Source organism: Suricata suricatta, chromosome 7 (assembly GCF_006229205.1).
Source record: "Suricata suricatta isolate VVHF042 chromosome 7, meerkat_22Aug2017_6uvM2_HiC, whole genome shotgun sequence".
Lineage (NCBI taxonomy): Eukaryota > Metazoa > Chordata > Mammalia > Carnivora > Herpestidae > Suricata > Suricata suricatta.
In genome coordinates, this window is record NC_043706.1 from 143224062 (window position 1) to 143232936 (window position 8875).

Below are 8875 nucleotides of genomic sequence, written 5' to 3' on the forward strand. Positions count from 1 at the left end.
GGCAGGACTTGTCTTGTCTTGTTGGTTGCTGAGGCCACGCAGACACTCACTGGGGAAGGAGGAGAGACTAGAATAATTCGGAAAGCGCTATGCAAGCCGCAGTCCTGTGACCATCGGGAACCAGAGGCCCAAATGAAACCGCTGCGTCAAGACCCCCGTCTGCGCCTTCCTTCCATGGGGACGAGCCGGGGCTCGGGGACATCGCTCTAGCTGGCAGCTAACAGGCTCCAGAAGCCATTCTACGTACCAACAGTCTGCGGTCCCTCCAGAAAGACACAAAGGTCACTGGAATCCAAATCAGCCCCTTTTGCGGGAAACGGCCCAGGCCCCATTTCCAGCACAAGAGTCGTGACAGACGGAGCCACAACGGCAGCTTTTTTCCAAGAGAAATTATTCACAAGGAGGAAAAAGAGGCTGAGAACAGAGTAAACAGCGTCTCTTCACTGTGAAAACGAAACTATAAGCCAGGAGAACATGTTTGAAGCAGGAGCTGTTGTCTGTGATCTGCAGCTGAGTTTTCGTCTCATCGGTGAGGAAGGTCGATGTGACCCAGCCGCCCCCAGCTGGGCCCAGGGTCTCCGTGCCCGTCCCAAAGGCGCCTCGCTCAGGGACACAGGCGCCCCGGCACACACCCACCAGCTCCCATCACGTGGACCTCCTACCCCCCCGACACACACACAGTACGAAGGAGCCACAGTGACAACATGTGTACGTTCACCTTTTCAGCCCACCCGTCTTCTCTGCCCACATACAATACTTCCCAGGAGTTAGCACAATTTTGTGAAAAGAAAAAAAACAAAGCCTGCACGGCGGGGAGGCTCATCCCTCCCGTCCTGGGAGATGGGAAGACCAACGCCAAACCCCTCTAATTCGGTGAACCTGTCAATTAAGTGACTCCCAGGGATTTATCTAAATTAAATACATCTGGGTTCAAGCCAAACATATTTGTTCCAGCGTTTGTTTCAGACCTCAGAAGGCTGGTCGCAGAGCCCTTCAACCAACACACGCGAACCACACGTGGTCTGGAAGCTGCTCCCTTGGCGGTGTTCTCAAAGCCAGACCTTGTCTCAAAGACGCGACCCAGGGCACCCCAGCCTTTCTGTGGGGACTCACTGAGCGGGGCGCCCGGCGGCTCAGTGGGTTAAGCGCCCGACTCTTGCTTTCGGCTCAGGTCATGGTGTCACTGTACTGGAGCCTGAGCCCTGCTTTGGGCTCTCTGCTGACAGCGTGGGGACTGCTCCTGGGGGTCTCTCTCCCCAGTCTCTGCCCCGCCCCCACTTGTGCTTGCACACACTCTGTCTCTCTTTAAATGTAAATAAACCTTAAAAGAAGATTCACATGAGTAACCCTGCAAGAAAGATTTTTAGCGGCACCTGAGTGGCTCACGGCATGATCTCACAGTGCGTGAGTTCGAGCCCCTGGTCGGGCTCTGTGCTGACGTCACGGAACCTGCTTGGGATCCTCTTTGTCTCTCGGACCCTTTCCCTCCCCTGAGCAACTCTCTCAAAATATATAAATAAACTTTAAAAAGAAAAGAAAATAAAAGGAAACAGCAAGAAGCCAATGGAAACTGGACACAGTCTGGCTTTGAGGACAAGTGAAAGGAGTCAGGAGCCCAGACCCGTGATTTCGTTTCCTTCCCGTGGCTGATGGCATACAGTTTAGCATTATTCACTGAAGTTTTAATAATGACTGAGTCTCTGTGCTAAGAAATGACCATCAGTTGTCAAGTTAAGAAAGGAAAAAGGCAACAAACTTTTCCATAAAACGACTAAAGACTTAAATAGTAAAACTCAGAAGACCATTTTGTCCTCAGCTCAACACTAGGCTTTAGACGGAATTAGAACCAGTCATAATTTGTACTGACCTTAGACAATTCAGCATATGCAAGAATAGTATTCGGGGAATAAAATGATGCTAGTTACTTTCTTAGAATATGAACAATCACTAAAGACATGGTATTTCTAGGAATCTTCCAAATAACCTATGGAATAAAAGATCTGCTCCTGGGACAGTGAAGTACATTATAATATTCACAACTACAGAAGAATGACCACAGCGGGGCGGACTTATCGTCCATGAGGGAAGAGAACTGTGAAATGGGGTGTGCGGTTTGTATCCACACGGAATTCTTCCTCAAGTGAAGAAACTGAGGACAGGAGAGTCTCCACTGTGAACTGCAAATTTCCAACGGCAAGAACACATCCAAATTCCAGGCACCAGAGGCCTCAGCTCTGCATCTTCTGTTTGCACAGACTCGTTTTATTTCATGTTCTTGGCTTTAATTTCTACATCTGATTTTAAAAAATGGAGGGGGGGGACACCTGGGGGGGCTCAGTCAGTTAATCCTCCAACTTCAGATCAGGTCGTGATCTTGTGGTCCCTGAGTTCTAGCCCCTCGTTGGGCTCTGTGCTGACAGCTCGGAGCCTGGAGCTGCTTTGGATTCTGTGTCTCTCTCTCTGCCCCTCCCCTGCTCACACTCTGTGTGTCTGTCTCTCAAAAATAAGTAAACATTAAAAATTTTTAAAGAATTAGATAAAAGATAAATCCTATCTTGTTAGGAAAATGTAAGAACAGAATGTTTGCGCTAATCCTGACATGCAGTCTTGAGACGAGAAACTGGTTTTTCATGAAATGCTCCACTTAAAAAATGACTAAGACAGTAAAATGACAGGCTTAACCATTTCCACGCGGATGTTTGAGAATCAGGCAGAATGCCACAAAGCAAAGACGTGGAAAGATATGCTTTAGGACAGCAAGCGAATGAAGCGAACAGCCTGCTGCTACCAAACCACACACTGCATCCTCTCTCCGCCCTGACCCACGGGGGGGGGGGGCGGGGGGGGGAAGCCCCAACGCTGCTGGCACGGAAAGTGACCCGAGGTGTCCATGCGCGGCCAGCTCGGCCCAGTACCCCGCGCCGGGCAGCGGGCAGAGCCAGCGGGCCGCCTGTCGAGGCCAGGACGTCAGGCAGCTCGTGAACCCGGAGAAGGCGCCGGTGGATGGGCTTGGCCAGAAGCAACCGGCGTCAGGAGCCAGATGACGGTCACCGCTGGGGCGGTCCTGTGCGCAGTCACGGTCACCCTTGTGTGCAGCGGGCATGTCCCGGCCACGGAGCAGAGCACAGACATCACCCCAGAAGACCAGTCGTGCCGCGGGCCAGCCCCCAACACAGACCGGAGCGAGCCTGGTGCTTCATAAATGACCCTTGCTTAGTCGCCAAGGGGATTCTACCGGCATCCATGAGCCACGCGTTTGGGAAGAGCGGGGGTTACAGATTGTACGGCGGTCTTTACCCCGGCGACAAGCAGAGCAGCCAGCCAGGAGGGGCTCCGATGCCGGGGCTCCACAAGGCCAGGACGCCCCCTCCGGGACGGACGTCCCTGCAGTCAGGCCGAGTGCCAGGTTCAGCCCGTCTCCCGTCCAGTCTCTGCTAAACAGAGGAACACCTGAGGCCTCGGAGGGTTAGGAGTCCTAGAGGGAGACGAAACCCCGTGCAGGCCCGACGAGAGCTGTGCATTGATCGGGGCGCTTGGGTTACTGATTTTGCGGAACAAGGAGGGGTTTTGCCCTACCTTTAAATGTAAAATCTGTAAGATCAATGTTGACCATATTAATATGATGCTGATAAAAGAATCATCATAGCAGGGCATAAAAACAAAAAAGCAAATGTCCCTTGTGTATTATTGGGTATTTTTTAAGAATAATTGACCTAAACTTGAATTCTCAGACTAATTTTGGGAGTGAAGAAGTGTGTACTTCTTGTAGGGATAACACATCTTGGGAAAAGTCCATTCTGTTCCTCCCCCAAGTCTCCAGGGCACCCCTCCGTTTTAGGAGGTCCTGGACCCAACCCCCCAGAACACCACCTCGGGCAGCAGCAGGGGGTCGGAGATTACAAACAGTCGGCCTGTCTGCCCAGACACCGCATCGGACCCCACAGTGAGGGCTCAGTCTTGCAAGCCCGCCCCGTCCCCACTGCACACCCAGGTCGCCAGGTGCACGGCCCGAGCTGTTCCCGGTGTCCTGCCCACAGGACACGGACCGGAGGTCCCGGGACCTCCTTCACAGCGTCCATGAATTCGCCGGAGCGGCTCACAGAACTCAGGGGAACTCGGGTTTGCCAGCTTATCACAGGATGGGATAAAGGGTACGAATCAGAGCCCAGATGCGTGCGGTGAGGTCCTGCAGGGGTGAGGTCCTGCAGGGGTGAGGTCCTGCACAAAGGAGCTTGTACTGCATGGAGCCTGAGGCCTGGCTCAGTGATATGAGGGAGGGCTCTGGTTCCCCAAACATGAGAGCTTTCTGGAAAAAATGAGCAAACACCTGTCCTCTTGAGTTTTTATGGCAGATTCCTTTCACAGTGATGACTGACCAAGTCATTGGCCCCCGGCTGGCTCAATCCCAGCCCCTCTCCCTTCTCAGGGGTGGGGTCCGGGCTAGGGCTTGAGGTGGGATGGAAAGGCCCCACCCTCCAGTCACATGACTGCTCCTCCGGGCCACTGGCCCCACCCTTGACTGGGTCCAAAAGTCACCTTCATTAATAAAAAGACGCCTGTTTGCTATGACTGTTTTCAGCAACTGTGGTCAAAGACCAAATTCATGTGAGATGTAAATATTCGGTCATCTGAATGACCAAATAGATTTTTCTCATAAATCGTTGTACCTCACCCCCCATCCTGTGATGGGAAGCTTGAGGCCTCTGAGCCCAGATGAGGAGCAATAGAGCCTCCGGGTCAGGCTGGGGCAGCCTGCCAGTGGGGGGTGGTGCTCAGTGGGTATCGGGGATTCTCAGCATGGGGGACCCGTTTGCCCTGAGTGCACCCCCATCCACTGCAACCCCCCCAGGCCCCAACTGGGCCCCCTGAACCTCCTGTCTCCACACAGCTTCCCAGTGATGGACACAGGTACCCAGAATGGCAGCTGGACCCAGAAGGAGCAGATGGACGGAGGGCGGGTGACCAGAGTGGGCCCCAGCGGGGCTCTTCCGAAGGCCCCCAGGCATCTGCCGTGATTGGGGCTGGTCTCAGAATTCACTACATTTACAGAAAGGTGACCATCCTGCACAGTTGTGTTCAGGGGCTGTTTTCTCCCGAGGACGGCGTCCCTCCAGTTAGGCTTTCCTCACGACGGATGGGAGGTCGGCCTTGCCTTGGACGTGACCTTACAGCAGTCAGGCTTTGTGGACTTGCTGAATAAGAACGTTATGTGTGGCGCAGTGCGAGGCTGAATGCCCTTGACAATGGAAGAGAATTGCTCTGTGCCGTCCTTTCCAGCTTTCTATCTGATCCTCAGCACGCAGCACCGACCGTGTGGCTAAAATCGACCGTTACTCAAACCCACGTCCCCCTCCTGTCGGCCGCCCCCGCAGGCTGACCCCCCGGAGCCCCGAGCGCTGGGACAACCCCATTTCTGCCAATGATTTCACTTCACCACACTTGTCCACAGACCTGGCTTCCTTCCCTACACAAACACCGAAGTCTTAGCTATTTAAAACAAGCCAAAGAGCCCTCTGATTTACTTCATCCGGCTTTTCTGTTAGAGGGCTTGATTTTCTTTAAAAACAGCCTTTTGTCCCTGTTTCTGGAATCTGTTTTCTTCCCGCAGCTGATCACCACAGTCTTTGAGACGGCACTTCCGTCAGTGGAGAAAGCTCGCCTAGACTTTTTTCTTCTCTGATAAAAATAGATGTTTTCTGATTGGAGCTCATGGCATTTCCTCTGCACTGCCGCGTGCCGGGCCTCATGCATGTAAATCCTGGCTCTCTCTTCGTGATGTTCTCTAAGTGCACCTCTGAAAAGCCAGAAGAGAAGGAAGACCATCCACTTCTCCTGACCTCAGACCCTGTGCCACTGACGACCTGGCGGGATGTCTGGGGACGGAGGAGTGAGACACGATGCAGGTCAGCACACCTTCCTTGGGGAAGCGGAGCAGGCGAGGGACTCGGGATGCCGGCTGGAGTCCGGCCAGGGCATCCCCACCGAGGCCGTGCTCACCTGTCTGAACACCGGGCTGGGGCTCCTGGCCTCGGTCTGTATTGCCCCACGGCCGCCACAGAGTCAGCAGGAAGTGTGGACTGCAGGGGCCACTCTGATGCTGAGCGATGCCAAGAGGAGCCCCCTCACCGGAAACGGCAGAGCCTTCCCTCCCCGGCCAGAGGGCAGGTGCGGGCTGAGGGCGCCTTCCCTGTACAAGGGCTGACCCAGGCCCACCAGAGTGCCGGTGCCCCCGAGAAGGGGCTGGGAGGGCAGCCCCTGTGTGTCGGCCCGAATGGTCCCAACCTGTTGGGTGTCCTAGTGATGATGAAGGACAGGTGGGCGAGGCAGAAGTCACAACCGGCCCTGCTCACCATCACCGACCGAAGGGGAGCCAACACGGGAAGGCTCGGGGCCCTTCCACCACTTAACAATGTGAACACGGTTATGTGCTGGGGTGCCTGCCGCGTGGCCTGGGTGTACACATCTGCACAATCCCCTGTCCAGGTCACATGGGGCAGAGGGGCCTGACAGGAAACACGTAAACCGGCACCGCGTACTACATCTCGTGATGATCAGGAAGGGGACAGGGGCTGCCAGGCAGGGCGGGGCATTTCCGGCAGCGCAGGAAGAAAAGTCGTGCAAAGTCCTCTCGGACCAGGTCCGAGAGCTCCCGGCCTCCTGGTGGGGGCAGAGCAGGCAGACGGCAAGTGCAGATGCCTGAAGGTGAAATGGGGCACCTGCTTGGACGTGTACTGGGCATGCACTCAGGTGTGTGCTGAGCGTGTCCTGGGCGTGCACTCGGGTGCACACTCGGGCGTGTACTGACACGTGTGAGGAACAGGAGGGAGGAGGCCAGGCTGGGGTGGGGCCAGCAGGAATAAAGGAGTAGGACGCGCTAAGGAAAAATCCTCACTGAGAACACACCATCCCAGCGCCACCTTGAAAACACAGCACATTAAAAATGTTTTCCAACATTGTGACATCCTCAAAATCATTTAAAATTTCCAAGTGACATTGCACTCTGTTGACCTACCTGGATCATTCCACAAATGCGTGTTTGCACGTCAGGGAACATCTCTGAGCACAGAGCTCTGGGACCGCGTCGAGGGAACCCCCACGCGGCCGTGCTGAGGTGCGGAGAGGGGCATTTCCATGTGTGCTGCCGTGACACGCCAATAAAATAATTTGTAAGACAAAGTTCCTCTTACAAACAGGAAAAGTGAGCTCTGTTTACGTTGGTGATTTTATAAGTGGCCCGAAAGATCTCCGTGAGTCCGACATACTTTCCACGTCGACCTATTTTCATGAGAGCAGAAATGGACGCTGTAAGAAGACTGTGTTCTTGACATCCATAGATTAAGTGATACGTGACTTCCTGGCTAGGAAACCGGGAAGATGTTTATACCTTAAGAAAATAAGCAAGAATTTAAAATCAACCGAAGAAAGAACAAAAGGAGTGACAGGCGCAATCCCCACCGCGTCAGCTCTAACAGGCACTTGGCAGGTGCGCTGTGCGAGGCAGAGCGGCGGGGGGACAGACAGACACACAAACATCAGTGGGGGAGGTTGTCCCGTGAGTGACGACAGAAAATGCACACGACTCAAAATACAGCAGGAAAGTACTGAACAGTGGTTACAAAGACATGGATTAGGGGCGCCTGGGGGGCTCAGTCGGTTAAGCATCTGACTCTTGATCTCACTCAGGTCATGATCTCACAGTTCATGGGATCAAGCCCTGCATCAGGCTCCACACTGACAGCACCCAGCCTGCTTGGAATTCTCCCCCCACCTCTCTCTCTCTCTCAAAATAAATAAACTTATAAAAAACAGTGAGATAGATTAATTAATGATTATTGTGGGGGAAATCGAACCTTTGTGAGGAAAAGCAATTTAAAGTCTCACTTCTCAAAGACATAAAGTTAATTAGGAATAATTAAAACCTTCATTATAAGCTATGAACTCATAACAACAAAAACAAAATATAGCTGAATATTTATCTGACTTGTTTGGGGAATAATGTTTTAAGCATAAAAAGTAGAATAAAGCAGGGGCTTCTGGCTGTTTCAGTCAGAAGACAACTCAACTCTTGATCTTTCAACTCCAACATGGGGTGTAGAGATGACAAAAAATAGTCTTTTAAAAACATGGAATAAATCACAATAGATTAATAGACTTGTCTACATAAAAAGCTTCTGCACTGCAAAGGAAACAATAAAAAAAAACTAACAGGCCACTGACAGAATAGGAAAAGATAGTGGCAAATGGCATATTGGATAAAGGGCTAGTATCCAAAATCTACAAGGAGCTCACTAAACTCCACACCCAAAAAATGAATAATCCAGTGAAGAAATGGGCAGAAGACTTGAACAGACACTTCTCCAAAGAGGACATCCAGATGGCCTACAGGCACATGAAACGATGCTCAGCGTCACTCAGCATCAAATCAAACCCACACTGAGATACCACCTCACACCGGTCAGAGTGGCTAAAATGAACAAATCAGAGACTATAGATGCTGCCGAGGGTGTGGAGAGACGGGCACCCTCCTGCACTGTGGGTGGGAATGTAAACTGGTACAGCTGCTCTGGAAAACAGTGTGGAGGTTCCTCAAAAAACTATCGATAGAACTCCCTTATGACCCAGCAATAGCACTGCTAGGGATTTACCCAAGGGATACAGAAGTGCTGATGCATAGGGGCACATGTACCCCGATGTTCATAGCGGCACTTTCTACAATAGCCAAATCATGGGAAGAGCCTAAATGTCCATCACCTGATGAATGGATCAAGAAGATGTGGTGTATATACACGATGGAGTACTACATGGCAGTGAGGAAGAATGAAATCTGGCCATTTGTAGGAAAGTGGATGGACCTCGAGGGTGTCATGCTAAGTGA